At 46.9% G+C, this 17015-nt stretch overlaps 1 protein-coding gene across 9 annotated transcripts in view; it reads left to right on the forward strand.

The window, feature by feature from the left end:
• The first annotated feature begins 593 nt into the window (after nt 1–593).
• The window catches only part of KMT2C (lysine methyltransferase 2C), a 422602-nt gene continuing 406180 nt past the window's right edge, over nt 594–17015 (forward strand). For all 9 annotated transcript variants that reach the window (XM_070077275.1, XM_070077280.1, XM_070077282.1 and 6 more), the window contains exons 1-2: nt 594–694; nt 3395–3542. The gene's annotated coding sequence lies outside the window, so the exon portion shown is untranslated. The remainder of the gene's footprint in view (nt 695–3394; nt 3543–17015) is intronic.

Consider the following 17015-nt stretch of genomic DNA (forward strand, 5'->3'; position numbering starts at 1 on the left):
TTGCTGTGGATTCGTTCTGAGAGGAGGAGCATGGTGGGCACAAGAGGCGTGGAATCACCACACAGATCCCCGGAGTCGGGTGAAAGCAGGCCAGAGCCGAGCAGCCTGCAGACTCATTTATTTCAGTTGGTACAGCAGCTTAAATAGCCAAGGCAGCCAATCCGGTCAAGGGGTGGTTTATGCCCTAACCAATCACAGCCTGTTGCCAGGCAGGCTCTGTTGCCAGGTGGGTTTTGAAGCCATTCCTGAGTAACTGACGCATGCTTGCCAGTGGCCATCTTGGCATGGCCTTCTCATTCTGCCACACATGGGCCTTAGGACTTGGGCCATCTTCCACTGCTTTCCCAGGCTGTATGTAGCAGAGAGCTGGATTAGAAGTGAAGCAGCTGGAACTGGAACCCTCACCTATATGGAATGCCAGCACTGCTGGCAGTGGCTTTACCCACTACACCACAGCATCAGTCCCACAAGTCAAATTTTTAAAGTAGAGATTACTGGTAAGATAGCTTAGTACCAATTAGAGAAAACTGGTTGAATCATTACATAGCAAACAAAAAAAATTGACTTATTTCCTCATACCTCTTGTTCAACAGGAAGAGCATTTTCAGTGTATTTGTTCAAATTGTGAAGCTCTCCTAATAAATCTTCAATCAAAACACCATCAAGAAATTGGATAGAATCAGACAAGAAAAATGTTAGTATGTATATCCTGCAAAAAAAATAAGTTTTTTTATTGGTAATTTTTAAATGTGAGAGACAGAGAGAGAGAGAGAGAGATCTACCATCTTTTGGTTTATTCCCCATATGCCCTAAATAGCCAGGGCTGGGCTAGGCCAGAGCAGGAAACTGGGAACTCAATCCAAGTCTCACATGTGCATGGCAGGAAGTTGAGCCATCACCAGTACCTTTCTGGGTTTGTATTAGCAGGAAGCTGGAGTCAGAGCCAGAGCCACGAATTGAACTCAGGCCCTCCAGTGTGGGAGGCAAGGTCCCAGCAGCTGGGCGACACACTTGCTCCAAGACTTTTTGCTCTTTTTTTCCTTTCTCCCCCTTCTTCTTCTCCTTCTTCTCCTTGTTGTTCTTCTTTGTCCTCTTCCTTCTCTTTTTCTAATTCTTCTTGTTTTTAGAGGAATCTCTCGTTAGAATTTCCTTGGAAAACACACTAAAGTTTCTAGCAAGCAACAGATGGCAAAGAGAATTGAATTGTACATTGGCCACCATTAGTAATTTAAGATATGGAGAGTGTCATTGATATTCTCTTTGTTTAAAATATTACCTTTTTTTTTTTTAGATTTTCAAAAAATGTATTTGAAAAGCAGAATTGCACAGAGAGGGAGAGACAGAGAGAGAAATCTATCTGCTAGTTCACTCCCCAAATGGCTTCAAAGGCTGGGGCTCAGCCAGGCCAAAGCCCAGAGCCTGAAGCCTGGAACTCCATTCAGGTCTCCCTAAGTGAGTGGCAGGGGCCCAAGTATTTTGGTCATCTTCTGCTTCTTTCCCAGGTGCATTCGTAGGGAGCTGGATTGGAAGTGGAACAGCTGGGACTAGAACTATCATTCATATGAGATGCCAGTATCACAGGTGGCAGCTTAACCTACTAAGCCACAACACCAGTCCCTAAAATATTGCCTATAATACTTTATTGTAGAAGGTAGAAAATATTCGTGAGGTTTTATATAAATTCATTCAAAGTCTGTACCTTCTTTCTCCTGATTTTTGCTCATGAGATCTTTTTAAAAATTTTTTTCATTTGTTTTGATTTGTGAATTAAATTTAGAAGCCAAGTCAAGGGGCAGACTCAGAGGTTAAGTTGCCACTGGGGATGCCCACCCCCCATACCAGAGTGCTTGGTTCAAGTTCTAGCTACTGCACCTCTGATGAAAGGTAGCAGGTTGATCCAAATGCTTGGGTCCCTCCCACCCAAGTGAGACTCCAGTGTAGTTCCTGGCTGCTGGCTTCAGCCGGCCCAGCCCTGGCTGTTGCATATATTTAAGTAGTAAACCAGCAGGTGGAGGATCTCTGTACCTCTGTTTTTCTCTTTCCATCTCTGTACCTCTGTTTTTCTCTTTCCATCTCTCTGCCTTTCAAATAAAATGAAAAAAAAAAAGTAAATAAATAATTTTGTGAAATCAAGTCAAAAAATTTTAGCGGACTTTTCTTTTTTGCTTAACAAAAACCTAACAACAGTATAAACAAAATTGGGAAGGAGAGATGGGATGAACAAGTAGGCACTCAGATGGAATGTGTGAACTTCAGATCATCACGGCTGTTGAGGAAAATGTAAACTTAAATTCTAGGATTTTGTTTCTCTTCAGAAGCATTTAAGTAAGCTGCCTTTCCCTAGGAATGAAAAATGAAAAATTCCCAAGCATTTGATCTGCAAGACAAGAAAGCATCATTGTTCCTACTGGAAAATATTTATCTCCTTCCTTCCAGTGCACTGCTGTCTCTTACGTCTCAACTGCAGGCTGCAGAGGCCAGAGAAGGGCTGTTCTGTAAGATAGGCACGGGGGCCTGGTGAAGAAGCCGGCTGAACTTCCTGTGGGCTACAGGAAGTGGTTCGAGCAGGTGGTGACCGAATTAAAGCAATAGAGGAAGAAAAGTTGACCCGGCCTTGGTTGGCAGGATGGCTTTAGTGGAGAAGGGGGAAATGGAACACGGGGGGCACTGCTCTGCAGTGCGATGTGAGTGAAGTGGTTCTTTCTACAACTAGGAGCCAGTAAATCATACTTAAGGGGAGGAAGACTGAGACCAAATAGAGCCTGTAACCCCAGCAACTCCCCTTGCTTATCATGTGATTCTGAATAAATTACTTAACCTACTGTCTTGGTTTCCTCCATAAAATATGAATAGTAAATCTAAAACTCATTTCGTGGGTTATTACAAGAATGGAAAATATTTGTTGAACTCCTTAGCATAGTATTTGGAAAGAGGTATACTGGAGCTTTTTATTAGTATTTTGTCATGTTTGACTCTATGTAAAACCTTTCAAAAGTCTAGTCCTGGTTGGGGCGCTGGATTCTGTCCCGGTTGCCCCTCTTCCAGGCCAGCTCTCTGCTGTGGCCAGGGAGTGCAGTGGAGGATGGCCCAGGTGCTTGGGCCCTGCACCCCATGGGAGACCAGGAGAAGCACCTGGCTCCTGGCTCCTGCCATCGGATCAGCGCGGCGCGCCGGCCGCAGCACGCCAGCCGCGGCAGCCATTGGAGGGTGAACCAACGGCAAAGGAAGACCTTTCTCTCTGTCTCTCTCTCACTGTCCACTCTGCCTGTCAAAAAATAATAATAAAAAAAAAAAACCTTTAAAAAATTGTTGAAAACTTAACAAAAAGTTTCCAAAATGCACCACACACACACCCCCCAACAACTTGTTTTTGTTTTTGTTTTCTTTTGGACAGTTCCCTGCTAGGAAGAGAGGATAGCAGATGTCTTGGTCTTGCCTTTGTTACTGCTGACCACAGAGGATGCAGCTTCCAAAAGAAGAAAAGCTGGCCTTCACATTGTGCACCAACCCTTCCATCGCTCATGGCTCAGTCCTCCCTGACGGTGAGTTTGTCCTGGAAAGGACTGATACCGCAGGTGGCTGTCCCAGACAGTCTAACTGCAGGGTCCTCAAAGCTGGGTCAGGCCTGGGACCCCAGCACTGCCTCGGGGACTTTGTTCAATCACGGCATCTAGGAAAACTCAAATAGGGGGTTGGATTTTCAAGTCTCGGGGAGGGGGATGAAATCATCGGCTTCACAAGAATTTAAGGGTTGCTTGTTATTCTCTTCCTGGATCTCAGAACCGGAGTAGATATGCCAAAGTCAGCTACATCAGGGACAGATCAAATAGCCCAAGTAGCAGTTCAATGAAAACTGAAAAACATAATCATTTCCAAAAGTTTAAATGTTTTCCTGAGCTGAAAAATATCATTTCTTTAAAAATTAAAAAAGAATTTTTTGAAGATTTATTTTATTTATTTGAAAGGCAGAGTTACAGAGAGAGAGACAGAGAGATAGAGAGATAGATATCTTCAATCTGCAGGTTCACTCCTGAAATAGCTGCAATGGCCAGACCGAAACCAGGAGCCAAGAGATTCTTCTGTGTCTCCCATGTGGGCATAGGGGCCCAAGCACTTGGGCCATGCTCTGCTGCTTTCTCAGGCACATCAGCAGGGAGCTGGATCAGAAGTGGAGTAGTTGGAACTTGAACCAACACACATATGGGATGCTGGCATCACAGGAAGAGGCTTAACCCTTACACCACAACACCAGCCCCTTAATAATTACTTTTTTTTTTTTTTTTTTTTTGACAGGCAGAGTGGACAGTGAGAGAAAGAGACAGAGAGAAAGGTCTTCTTTTGCTGTTGGTTCACCCTCCAATGGCTGCCGCGGTCGGCGCACTGCGGCCGGCACACCGCGCTGATCTGAAGGCAGGAGCCAGGTGCTTCTCCTGGTCTCCCATGGGGTGCAGGGCCCAAGCACTTGGGCCATCCTCCACTGTACTCCCTGGCCACAGCAGAGAGCTGGGCTGGAAGAGGGGCAACCGGGACAGAATCCGGCGCCCCGACCGGGACTAGAACCCGGTGTGCTGGCACCGCTAGGCGGAGGATTAGCCTAGTGAGCCGCGGCGCCAGCCTAATAATTACTTTTACAATGTATTTGAGAAGCAGACAGAGAGGTCTTATCTGCTGTTATATTCTCCAAATACCCTCAGTAGCTGGGCTGGGCTGGGCTGGGCTGGGGCAGGGGAAGCAATCCAGGTCTCCCACAAGGAGGCCAGGGATCTGATCATTGAGTCATCACTGCTCCTCATGCTGCCTCGCAGGGACTGCATTAGTGGGAAGCTGGAGTCAGAAATAAAATCTAGGTGCTCCAAATCCAGGCACTCTTGTAGGACGTGAGCATCTCAACCACTGGGCTAAGTGCTCACTACTGAAAAGCAGAATCAATTCTAATTCCATCTGTAGAATATTTCCCATAGTGCTAGGCATTCACATACAAATGGAAAAAAGGGTAAGTAGTACAGCAGGTTAAACTCTTGGTTGGGATGCCTGCATCACATATAGGAGTGTCTGGGTTCAAGTCCCTCCTCTACTTACAATCCAGTTTCCTGCTAATGCACATCCTGGGAGGCAGTAGGTGAAGGCCTGAGTACCTGGGACCCTGCCTCCAGCATTGGAACCCGGTTGGAGTTCTTGTCTTGACTTCAGCCTGGCCCAGCCCCAGCTGTTACAGGCATTTGGGGAATGGACCAGCAAAATGAAGATATGTTTTTTTTCTCTCTCTTTGTCACTCTACCTTTCAAATAAATAAACTTTTAAAAAAGTCAGCCAAGAATCCAACATTGTTAAGTCATTTAAATCTGAATATCAAGATATTTAATCACTCACCTAAACCCCAAAGTGTATTTATGTTTACTGAGTAAATATTCGCCCAAAGTGATTGGAATCTGTGTTTTTAGAAAACCACTAACATCTTATCAGAAACACCTGAAGAACAGATGTAAGAGCTGGCGGCCCACAGATAAGTAGAAGATTCTCTAGGGGAGTGAAACAGATGCTCGGACTTGGGAACCCAGAGTCGGGGTAGAGCAGTTTGACTCAAAGTTCTCAGTGGGCAGTTGCTCCCTGCTAGTTCAAGTTTACGAGAATCCTAGGGATAGGGATGTGGCATCTTTTGTGCAGGCAATTACTGCGTTTCTCAAATAATAATCAGTGAATACCATGTACTGTCTGGGCTGTGCCCACAAGAAGAAGCTGTGGGATAGAGTCATATACTCATTCATTTAACATTCACCTAGTGGGGATTCTGTGGAAGAGGCTCGGGTAGTGCAGGGATGAGCAGAATAGCACCTCTGCAGTTTCTTGAACTCAGTGTGAAAGGTGAACTCCAGAAGGAGGAGAGTGACCGAGGGGCAGGTGGCTGGAGAGAGCTGCTCTCCCGGAAAAGGCCTGCTCTGAACCTCAGATCCTCTTCTGTGAAAATGGTGACAAAATATCTAGTGAGTCAAGGTACAGTATGTCTAATACAGATGGTGGGACCTCAAGAAGTCACCTGTAACCATTGCAGTACCAACAGGGGGATGGAGGAGGCCCCAGAGAGGAAGCGGTGCTTTGCCCGCTCCTAGGAAGGACCAGAAAATCCTAGTAGGGACAGTGCAACGAATCTCTCTTCTTCTTCTTCTTCTTCTTCTTCTTCTTCTTCTTCTTCTTCTTCTTCTTCCTCTTCCTCTTCCTCTTCCTCTTCCTCTTCCTCTTCCTCTTCTTCTTCTTTTAAGATTTATTTATTTATTTATTCAAAAGGCACAGTTACAGAGGGAGAGGGAAGGAGAGAGATCTTCCATCTTTTGGTTCATTCTCCAAATGGCCTTAACAGCCAGGTCAAAGCCAGGAGCCTAGAACTCCATTTGGGTCTCCCACGTGGGTGGCAGGAGCCCAAACACTTGGGCCATCTTCCACTGCCCTCTCAGGCACATTAGCAGGAAGCTGGATCGGAAATAGAGCAGCTGGGACCCGACCCGGCATCCTTATGAGATTCTGGCATTGCAGGCAGTGACCAAACCCGCTATGTCACAAGGCCAGCCCCTCAACATATTCTTTTTTTTTTTTTTTTTTTTTTTTTGACAGGCAGAGTGGACAGTGAGAGAGAGAGACAGAGAGAAAGGTCTTCCTTTGCCATTGGTTCACCCTCCAGTGGCCGCCGCAGCCAGCGCGCTGCGGCTGGCACACCGTGCTGATCCCATGGCAGGAGCCAGGTGCTTCTCCTGGTCTCCCGTGGGGTGCAGGGCCCAAGCACTTGGGCCATCCTCCACTGCACTCCCTGGCCACAGCAGAGGGCTGGCCTGGAAGAGGGGCAACCCGGACAGAATCTGGTGCCTCGACCGGGACTAGAACTCGGTGTGCCGGCGCCGCAGGCAGAGGATTAGCCTATTGAGCCGCGGCGCTGGCCTTCCTCAACATATTGTTAAAGAACTAGTGACCACCTTAAAAAGTTAAGAACTACCTGCACTGGTCCGGTAAGAGTAACTAGAAGTTTGCCAGTCAGAGAATGTAGGAAAGGTCATTTCAAGTAGAATAGAATTCACAAAAAACCATGCAGGAGAAGCAAAGTGGCTGCGTGGGTGAGAGAGCTCTGCAGGTGCAGGGTCCTCTGCTCACAGGGGCTCTGCACTCAATGCTGTGCTGTCACGCCTTGGATTTCTTAATGATTTCTTGACAAGAGGCTTTGCATTGGGCCTCGAAAATTAAGAAGCTCACCTAATAAGAAACATGGAATTTTCAGAGAATTCCCAACAGGTGTCAAGCAGAGGTACTTGGAGAAGAACAGTATGAGATCAGACTTAAAAAGCAAGACAGGCCAGATGCAAATGTAATATTCTAGTTAAGAAATTGGTAAGCTTGTTCTACAGGTGTGGGGATGTGGAAGGATTTCAGAAGTGAAATGGCATGTTGTTTTACTGTTGAAAAGATTACTCTGGTGCCTTATGGAGGATGATAGGGGAAAGTAACGAGTGTAGGCAGATCAGTGAGCTGTCCAGGGAAGGAAGTAGGAAGTTGAATGACAGTGCCATGGGGAAAAGGAGAGAGACAGGAGGAGGGGGAGACAGATCAGAGATGGAGAGGGGGCAATTTGCGTTATCAGCAATAAGGTAGCTAAAGCCCTGATCATGGAGATTATTACCCACAGAGATCCTGCAGGGTCAGAATATCAAAGAAGCGAGCCCACGACTCTGGGAGCCCCAGGAGAGTTCTGCAGGAAGTCAAGCTTGGAAGAGCGTGTGCGCTGCAGCCTCTGGGTGCTGGCAGTATGAGGAGCCCATTTCGAGGGAAGAGCGTGACCAGCTGGTCAGAGAGTAGGAATAAGACCGGAGCAGAGAAGCAGCCCTGTGAGTGTGGTTGTTAGGTGGCTGCTGGTGAGGAGTTAGAAGGAATGGTTTCCAGGAAGTCCAACCAGTGAGCCAGTGAGAGGTGAGGGCAGTAAGGACAGTGAGCTAGGGCTCCTTGCCAAGAGACGTGGCCAGGAGGGAAAGGCAAGAGGGCACTGACGTCTCAGGAAGTAGACTTGGAAGAGCTTTGGAAAAGATGAGGTGAAGGAACCAATGGAGGTGGCACCCACAGGTAGGGAGGTAGAGTTGAAGATGCAGGGGCTCTAAGGACACGAGCAGGCTGGAAGCTGGAGTGAGGGGGAAGAGATGAGCCTCCTAGGGACTGCTGTTTCTTGGGCCTGGAAACATGGAGTTGAAGTCCACGGTGGGCAAAACTTGGCACGGCAAGAAATGGAGAGCAGTCAGACAGGCGACATCCGTGTTCTCCATCAAAGCCGCAAGGTAACTTCTGCTGGGAAGAGTGGAGAGGCAGGATAGGTTTTAAAAGAGATTGTACCCAGAGCATCCTAGGCAGGAACTAGAGAATGTGTGCTGCCATTCACTGAGAATTCAGTGGCAATTAAAAACGATACCACAATTTTCTGTAAGAGCCTATAGGCAACTTTTTTTTTTTTTGAAGATTTTATTTATTTATTTGAGAGACAGAGTCACAGACAGTGAGAGACAGAGAGAGAAAAAGAGAGAGAGGTCATCCAACTGTTGCTTCACTCCCAAATGGCCACAGTGGCTGGAGCTAAGCTGATTTGAAGCCAGGAGTCAGGAGCTTCTTCTAGGTCTCCCCGGCGGGCACAGGGGCCCAAGCACTTGGACCATCTTTTGCTGCTTTCCTAGGCCACAGCAGAGAGCTGGATCAGAAGAGGAGTAGCGGGGGCTAGGACCAGCACCCATATGGGATGCTGGCACTGCAAGCAGGCAAAGGATTAACCTACTGCGCCACAGCACTGGCCCCTGTAGTAGACTTTTGTACCTTGTGTCCTAACTAAGACCTTTCCCACTTTCCCCTCATGCTAACCTTAGCCCAAGCAACCATAAACTTTTCTTTAATTGCTGCATGGTCTCTTTCTTCTCTAAACAGTAGACAAAGTGATTTTCTAAACTGTGTCAGGTTATATTGCTTCCCTCCTTAAAGCCATCCAGTGATTGCGTCCATTACCCTTACACCAAAGACTTGACTTACAGTGAAACTCAAAGGCCTGTGTGATTTGGGTCCTCACTGCCCTGACCAGGCTCATCGCCATACCCCCTCCCTCAGTTATCTCACCACCCCCACCTTCCCACCCCCACTCCCCGCTGCACTGCCTTCTTCCCACCACACCACGCTCTCTCCTGTCTCAGGATTTTGATGACTGCTATTCCTCCTCATTAGAATATTCTTCCCTTGGGCCTCCAATTTGTCCTCTTTCACCATTCAAATCCTTTCCAGGGTCTGTATTAGTACCTGAAAGTATTCTGTATATGCACTTGCTTGTTTATAGACGTTTATTGTATGTCTTTCTCCTATGTAGTGAAAGTTCCCTGGGGGACCAGTGTTGTGATGCAGTGAGTTAAAGTGCCACTTGTGATGCTGTCATTTGAGTCCTGGTTACTCGGCTTCTGATGCAACTTCCTGCTAATGTGCTGAGGAAGGCAGTGGAAGATGAGCCAAGTACTTGGGCCTCTGCACCCACATGGTAGACATGGATGGAGTTCCTGGCTTTTGGTTTCTGCCTGGCATAGTCCTGGCTCTTATAACCATTTGGGGAATGAATCAGCAGATGGAAGACTTCTCTCCCTTTCTCTCTCTCTGACATTCTGCCTTTCAAACAAATAAATCTTTAAAAAAAAAATGTTGTGGATGCATGGACTCTGCTTTGCTCCTCATCTAACATTTTTTGGCACATGGCTGGCTGGCTAGTAACTGTGCAGCAATTGAGAGGGCTGGTGTCAGAGTGTGGTTTGAAAGTACCAGTGGAACTGAATAAAATTCTTACAGGAAGGTATTCAGGCAACACTTACATAACTAAGAAAATGACTGGGTAGGAATGACAGCAGAGAACTAGGAAATTATTGCAGCCAAAATATAGTAAATCGTGTGATTTTAGAATTAGGAAGTGGAGTCACATGATAAATACATCTTTTTTAAGATTTCAGTGTGTATTATTTATTTTATTTTAAAGATTTATTATTTATTTGAAAGGCAGCATTACAGAGAGAGCGAGTGAGTGCTTTCTTCTGCTGGTTCACTCCCCAAGTGGCCACAATGGTCGGGGCTGGGCCAGGGGGAAGCCAGGAGCCGGGAATTCCATCTGGGTCTCCTGCCCGGGTCTTCCATGTAGGTGGCAGGGACTCAAGTTCTTGGACCATATTCCACTATTTTCCCAGGCACATCAGTTAGCTGGGAATGGGATGGGAAGTGGTGCTCACATGGGATGCAGGTATCTCAGGTGGCAGCTTAACTTGCTGTGCTGCAGTGCAGGCCCAAAATAAACAAACATAAATATAAAATGGCGACACAATACGCTCAATAGGTTAGCAAAGGGAGGCCTCCCCAGAAATTTAAACTACATGCCCATTCCCACTGGCAGTTAGGGATCAAGCCAGGTCAGATCTGCTTTTGTCTTGCCTTGATCGTAAACTTTCCTAGAAACTCAATAGCTATCGGGGCTAGTGCTGTGGTGTAGTGGCTAAAGCCGCTGCCTGAAGTTCCAGAATCCCAGGTGGGCACAGGTTCAGCTCCTGGATGCTCCACTTCCTATCCAGCACTCTGCTATGTTCTGGGAAAGCAGTGGAGGATGGCCCAAGTCTTTGGGCCCCTGCACCCGCATGGGAGACTCAGAAGAAGCTCCTGGCTCCTGGCTTCAGATCAGCGCAGCTCTGGCCATTGCAGCCAACTGGAGAGTGAACCAACTGATGGAAGACTTCTCTCTCTCTCTCTCTCTTTCGCTCTCTGTCTCTGCTTTTCTGTAACTCTGCCTTTCAAATAAATAAATAAATCTTAAAAAAAAAAAAAAGGCGAAGGAAGGAAGGAAGGAAGGAAGGAAGGAAGGAAGGAAGAGAGAGAGAGAAACAGTACTGTCTTAGGAATTACTTGGGGTGTTAAAGATTTCTCCTCACCCTTTCTAGAAGATGACCATGATCTCTTCCCCGGGAAATAAAGGATGGAGCTTCCCTCCCTCTCCTTGGCCATATTTCACACCAGCGTTAGTCAGAGGTGAGGCTGTGACTTCATGTTTTATGCATAGCACTGAGAAGCATCTCTGCATCTGGGGTAAGTGGTGTCTGAGTGCATCCTCCAGTCTCCAGGTGATTATGTCCTGGTGCCGGCTCCGGCTTGGGGTGTCAGCACTGAGGGAGGGGACACTGCAGCACCGAGTTTTCATTCATGACTTTTTTTTTTTTTCCATGCGGTAAAGAAGTGAGGGCCTGGCAAGGGGGTGGTCTGTTTGTTTTGTTGAGAATCTGGACCTGCTCTGGAGCAAAGAGAAGGAAAGTCCCCTCTGGCACTGGGCAAGCAGGAAGTGTGTGCTCTCCAGACATGTGGCTGTCCTCTCCTGCTCCCTCACTAAGCAGCAGACTGTTTGTTCAGAGGGTTCTTGGCCTCAGGCCGAAGGGCAGAGCTGCCAGACAGAGAGGCATTTTTCCCAGAAACCCTTGGAAGGAGCACAATCCAAACTTGTTTCTAGAACAGTCAGGCAACAAAACCTCCCTGGCTGCCCAGGACCCAACGCATGGCTGTAACACCCTCGGTGGATTCACAGAGATGGTGAATCTCACTCCATGAAAATGCTAATATTCTGGAAAGGTCGTATACTAACCAAGCCATTCATCAATCCATTCATTCATTCTAGCAGCAAGCAATTATTAAGTGTTTGTTTTGTGTTGGGCCCGTGGTAGACACTGGGGAACAAAGGTCTACAAAACAAGTAGTTAAAACCCTTGGCTCTGAGTGAGCTGCTTTTCCTCTGTCAGCCCCAGTTTCCCTGTAGTTACGGATTATAACTTTAAAACCTCCAAACAATTCGTGGTCAATACTTAGAGGATACTTCCACAAGTTCATGGAAAACTGGGATTAAAAGATAATGCACATTTCCCTGAACTTTTTTGAAGATCCTTTTATTTAGATGCAGTAACTTCTGCGACTTGCTTTGCATGCATTGGTTTCTTGCAACCTATTATCTCTTCCAAGCCACTTCTCTCCCTAGAGAATGTCCAGTCTTTCAGGGAGTGTTTGCAGGTCATAAAGTATCTTAGCATTGGAAGACCCAAAAATGCCTTTATTTTAGTCCTAATATTGAATGGGAGATGGCGAATAAAATTCTAAGATCAAAGATATTTTCCTCTGCACTTTGACTGTATCAGTCATTATCTCTTTACAGGTTGTGTGGCTGACCAGATGTCAGTTTCATTCTTATTTCTTTATGGATAACCTGTTTGGTTTTCTCTGATAGATTTTGGGATTTTATCTTGGCTCTTAACTATCCTCTGTCTAGGTGTTTTTGTTGTTGTTGTCTGTTTAGTTTTATTCTTTTCAAGATTCAGTGAGCTCTTTAATGAGAAATATGTTCTGGGAAATTCTGTGGTCTATTTCATTCATCTATACTGCTATTCTTATTAGTGGATTAATTAGGACTTCTGTGTCTTTCCTCCATGACTCTTATCTTTCATGTAATAGGGTCCATCTGCTCTTATTTTATGCTATAGTCTGAGGGAATACTTCCATAAAATCTTCTAGGCCTTGAATTTACTCTACACCCTGGCTAATCTTTCATTTAGCCCATCCACTCACTTTTAGAATTCTGTATTTGGGCTGGTGTTGTGGCATAGTGGATAAAGCTGCCACCTGTAACACCAGCATCCCATATGGGCTCTGATTTGAGACCAGTCTGCTCCACTTCTGATCCAGCTCCCTGCTGATATGCCTGGGTTAGCAATGGAGGATGGCCTAAGTGCTTGGGCCCCTGCACACATGTAGGAGATCCAGAAGAAGCTCCTGACTCCTGGTCTCTGCCTGGCCCTGCCCCTAGCTGTTTCAGCCAGTTGGGGAGTGAACCAGGGGTGGGAGATCTCTCTCTCTCTCTCTCTCTCTCTCTCTCCGACTTTCAAATAAATAAATAAATCTTTAAAAAAATATTTTGGGGCCGGCGCTGCAGCTCACTAGGCTAATCCTCCGCCTGTGGTGCCGGCACACCAGGTTTTAGTCCCGGTCGGGGCGCCGGATTCTGTCCGGGTTGCCCCTCTTCCAGTCCAGCTCTCTGCTGTGGCCTGGGAAGGCAGTGGAGGATGGCCCAAGTGCTTGGGCCCTGCACCCCATGGGAGACCAGGAAGAGGCACCTGGCTCCTGGCTTCGGATCAGCGCGGTGTGTGCCAGCCGCAGCATGCTGGCCGCAGCACGCCGGCCGAGGCGGCCATTGGGGGGTGAACCAACGGAAAAGGAAGACCTTTCTCTCTGTCTCTCCCTCTCACTGTCCACTGTGCCTGTCAAAATAAATAAATAAATAAAAAATAACTAAAAAATATTTTGGGTTCTTTTGTTTCAAAGACTTCCCCCCAAAAAAGTTTTTATTTATTTATTTATAAAGTTTTATTTATTTGAAAGGCAGAGTGACAAAAAGAGAAGGAAAGCCAGAAAGGGAGAGATCTTCCATCTGTTGGTTCACTCCCCAAATGCTCACAGCAGCTGGAGCTAGGCCAAGCCAAAGCCAGGAGCCAGGAACTCCATCTGGGTCTCCTACCTGGATGGCAGGGACTCCCATCCATGACTCATCATCTGCTGCCTCCTAGGTACGTCAGCAGGAAGCAGAAATCAGAAGCAGAGGATCAGGCTGCCTCCCAGGAACTCCCGTATGGAATGTTGGCATCCAAGTGGCAGCTGAACCTGCTGTGCCACAACCCCCATCCTCAGAGACTTTTTAATTAGTTCTCTTTTTTTAAATAATATTAAGCATTGTTTTCTTTATATTGGATGTGATTCAAACTCTCACATTCTGATGATATAAAATATGCTTTTTCTAAAGTCCTCTTCCTATCATTAACCAGGACTCAGGGTCTTCTATTTGCTGTGTATACCGTGTCACTATAGTGGAATAGATGTTCCTGAAAAGTTTAGGCATTTTTTTTTTAATTGTGGGTTTATCTTGTCCAGCAGAAGTTCCCCCGACCTCAGCTTTCCTGGGTGGGGATGACTTGCCATGAGCTTAGTAGCTTCCACCTGCGGTCTCAGAGGTTTCCTGCCATCACTTCGGCCTGTGACTCCCGCCTCCTTATCCTGTGCTTCCTTTAGGGATCATCGCAGTTTTTTTGTTATAAAACATTCCCTATTTTTTTTTCTTTTTAAAGATTTATTTACTTATTTGAAAGAGTTACACAGAGAGAAGCAGAGGCAGAGAGAGAGAGAGAGAGGTCTTCCATCTGCTGGTTTACTACCCCATTGGCCGCAGTGGCCAGAGCTGTGCCGATCTGAAGCCAGGAGCCAGGAGCTTCTTCCAGGTCTCCCATGTGGGTGCAGGGGCCCAAGGACTTGAGCCATCTTCTAATGCTTTCCCAGGCCATAGCAGAGAGCTGGATTGGAAGTGGAGCAGTCGGGTCTTGAACCGGTGCCCATATGGGATGCAGCACTGCAGGTGGCGACCTTACCCACTATGCCACAGTGCCGGCCCCGAAACATTCCCTATCTTTTTGAGAGAGACAGTATATTTAATTTTTATGTCTTTTGCATCGTTGCTATTGTCAAAGGATAAAATGATAACAGTTTCGTTCAATGATCATAAGTGGCGTTATTCTAGAATGAGGCAGCACTTCACTCTGTAAAACAGAACAAGTGTTCCAATGGGCAGAGAAAAGGGATGAAGAAAGCAGAAACAGAGACCAAAAAACAGATTGGTCACTCCAGTGATTTTCCTTATGAGGCAGGGACAAGGAGACAGAACAACACAAAAATTACTAACTGAGCGTCAGGTTACTTCAGATTATCATTTTTGTGTGACGATGAAGACAGAGGGAACTTTATAATCATGTCAGTAAATACTGCCCTCTTTGATAAATTTGGCTATTACCACACTCCCCGGACATTAAAAGGTCAGATAGCAAGCTAGTTTCAGTTTTGTGGCATGGAACTTTAGCAGGGTAACTCCATTTTGATTTTCTGTCTGGTCTACTGGGGCCCAGCGCAGGAATGTAGTCTAAAACAATGGCCTCTCTGCCAGTGCCATGGCTCACTAGGCTAATCCTCCACCTGCAGCGCCGGCACCCAGGGTTCTAGTCCCGGTCGAGGCACCAGATTCTGTCCCGGTTTCTCCTCTTCCAGTCCAGCTCTCTGCTGTGGCCCGGGAGTGCAGTGGAGAATGGCCCAAGTGCTTGGGTCACTGCACCCCATGGGAGACCAGGAGGAAGTACCTGGCTCCTGGCTTCAAATGAGTGCAGCGCCGGCTGTAGCAGCCAATAGGGGAGTGAACCAACGGAAGGAAGACCTTTCTCTCTGTTTCTCTCTCTCTCTCTCTCACTGTCTAACTCTGCCTGGCAAAAAATAAAAATTAATAAATAAATAAAAATAAAACAATGGCCTCTCACAATTTTTATTTAACACTATCTACATGAGTCACAAAAGAGATTTCAGTCTGTGTTCACTCATACAGAACAGCCATCATAGAGTTTTAAGCAGTTTTTTTTTTTTTTTAAGCCAAGGAGAGAGTGATCAGATAGATATTTAGAAAAGTTATTCATTTGGTGTTGATATCATCAAGTCCCTACTTGGAAATCATGATAGCAGCCCTGTTGAAAAGGATGAGCTGTATGCAGGTCTGCCGTGAATGAAGGCACAAGAGAGAAGGGAGCAGATTAAACATCACGAAAGTGACAAGACCGGCAGCCTGCTGGGGAAGCAAGGGTGAGGAGAGCGGCATGTTCAGGTTTCGGGCTGGCCAAAAAGATAAATGGTGACCCAGCCTTCTGTGAAGCATTCACAAAGAAAATTGCTGGCGGATGGGTCCAGTTTTTGACATAGTGAGTTTGAGTTTGAGGTACCTGTAGGATGTCTATCGTAAATGGCTGGCTGGCAGTTGGAGTGAAGGTCTCTGGAGGTCCAAGTCAAAGATTGGAATTAGGGACTCATCAAAGTCCTCACTATGAAATCAGGCACCCAAGGAGAACACGGATGAGAAACATGGGTGACACCGACGCTGAGGAGGAGGCGGGAAAGGTGTCCTGTGGATCAGGAAAGTGACGCTGGCAATTTCAGGGAAGGAGGGTGTTCTGGGGGGACATGAGCAACAGCATCACAGAGACGTAGCAGTACCAGATGTGACAGCTGCAGAGGGCAAGCCAGATTCCCACTGAATGTGTGCATCCCATTTGTCAACCACAAGGCAGTGGCATCCCTAACAAGAGCATTTTGTCAAGCAAAATCAAATCTCAGCGGATGAAACAGGGAATGGAAGGCCAGAGTGGAGGAAACAGTGAGGGATACTCTTTCTGCCACCTTGGCAATGAAATGAGGCCAGAGGGAGACACAGGGTAAGGAGAAATTGCAGCCTGTTCACAGTCTTGTGAGGGAGGAGCAACAGTGGAGGGAGGGCGCTGAGGAGGCTGTAGGAGATGGATTGTGGGCGGAGCCAAAGGATGAGGCAGGGGGCGGGGGAGGAGCACCTCTTCCTCTGAAGCAGGCAGGAGAATGAGTACAGACAAGTTAACAGGAGAAAGATGGACGAGACTCCATCCCAGCTACCTCACTCTTCTCTGCAAGGTGGGGTGTGCGCCTGCTTCCCATTATCTCTGCCAACCATTTCTCCATCCTGCTCCTTCAAAAACCCTGCTCTTTTGAAATTCATTCTTTCCTTTGGCTAGCTGGAAAAAAAAAATCTGTGCCCACAAAAGGTCAACTCCTCCACTTGTACAAACAATCACTTCCCGTGGGATTGCTGTCCATTGCCCTGGCACTAATGCCATTCATATGCTGCTGACCACAACTGCAGCACCAATGCCTTCCCACTACTCCAGAATCATACGTCTAATTTCTTCTTCTTCTTCTTCTTTCTTCTTCTTTCTTCTTCTTCCAGAGTGGACAGTGAGAGAGAGAGACAGAGAGAAAGGTCTTCCTTTGCCATTGGTTCACCCTCCAATGGCTGCCGTGGCCGGCGCGCTGCAGCCGGCACACCGTGCTGATCCGATGGCAGGAGC

This window comes from Oryctolagus cuniculus, chromosome 7 (assembly GCF_964237555.1).
Source record: "Oryctolagus cuniculus chromosome 7, mOryCun1.1, whole genome shotgun sequence".
NCBI lineage: Eukaryota > Metazoa > Chordata > Mammalia > Lagomorpha > Leporidae > Oryctolagus > Oryctolagus cuniculus.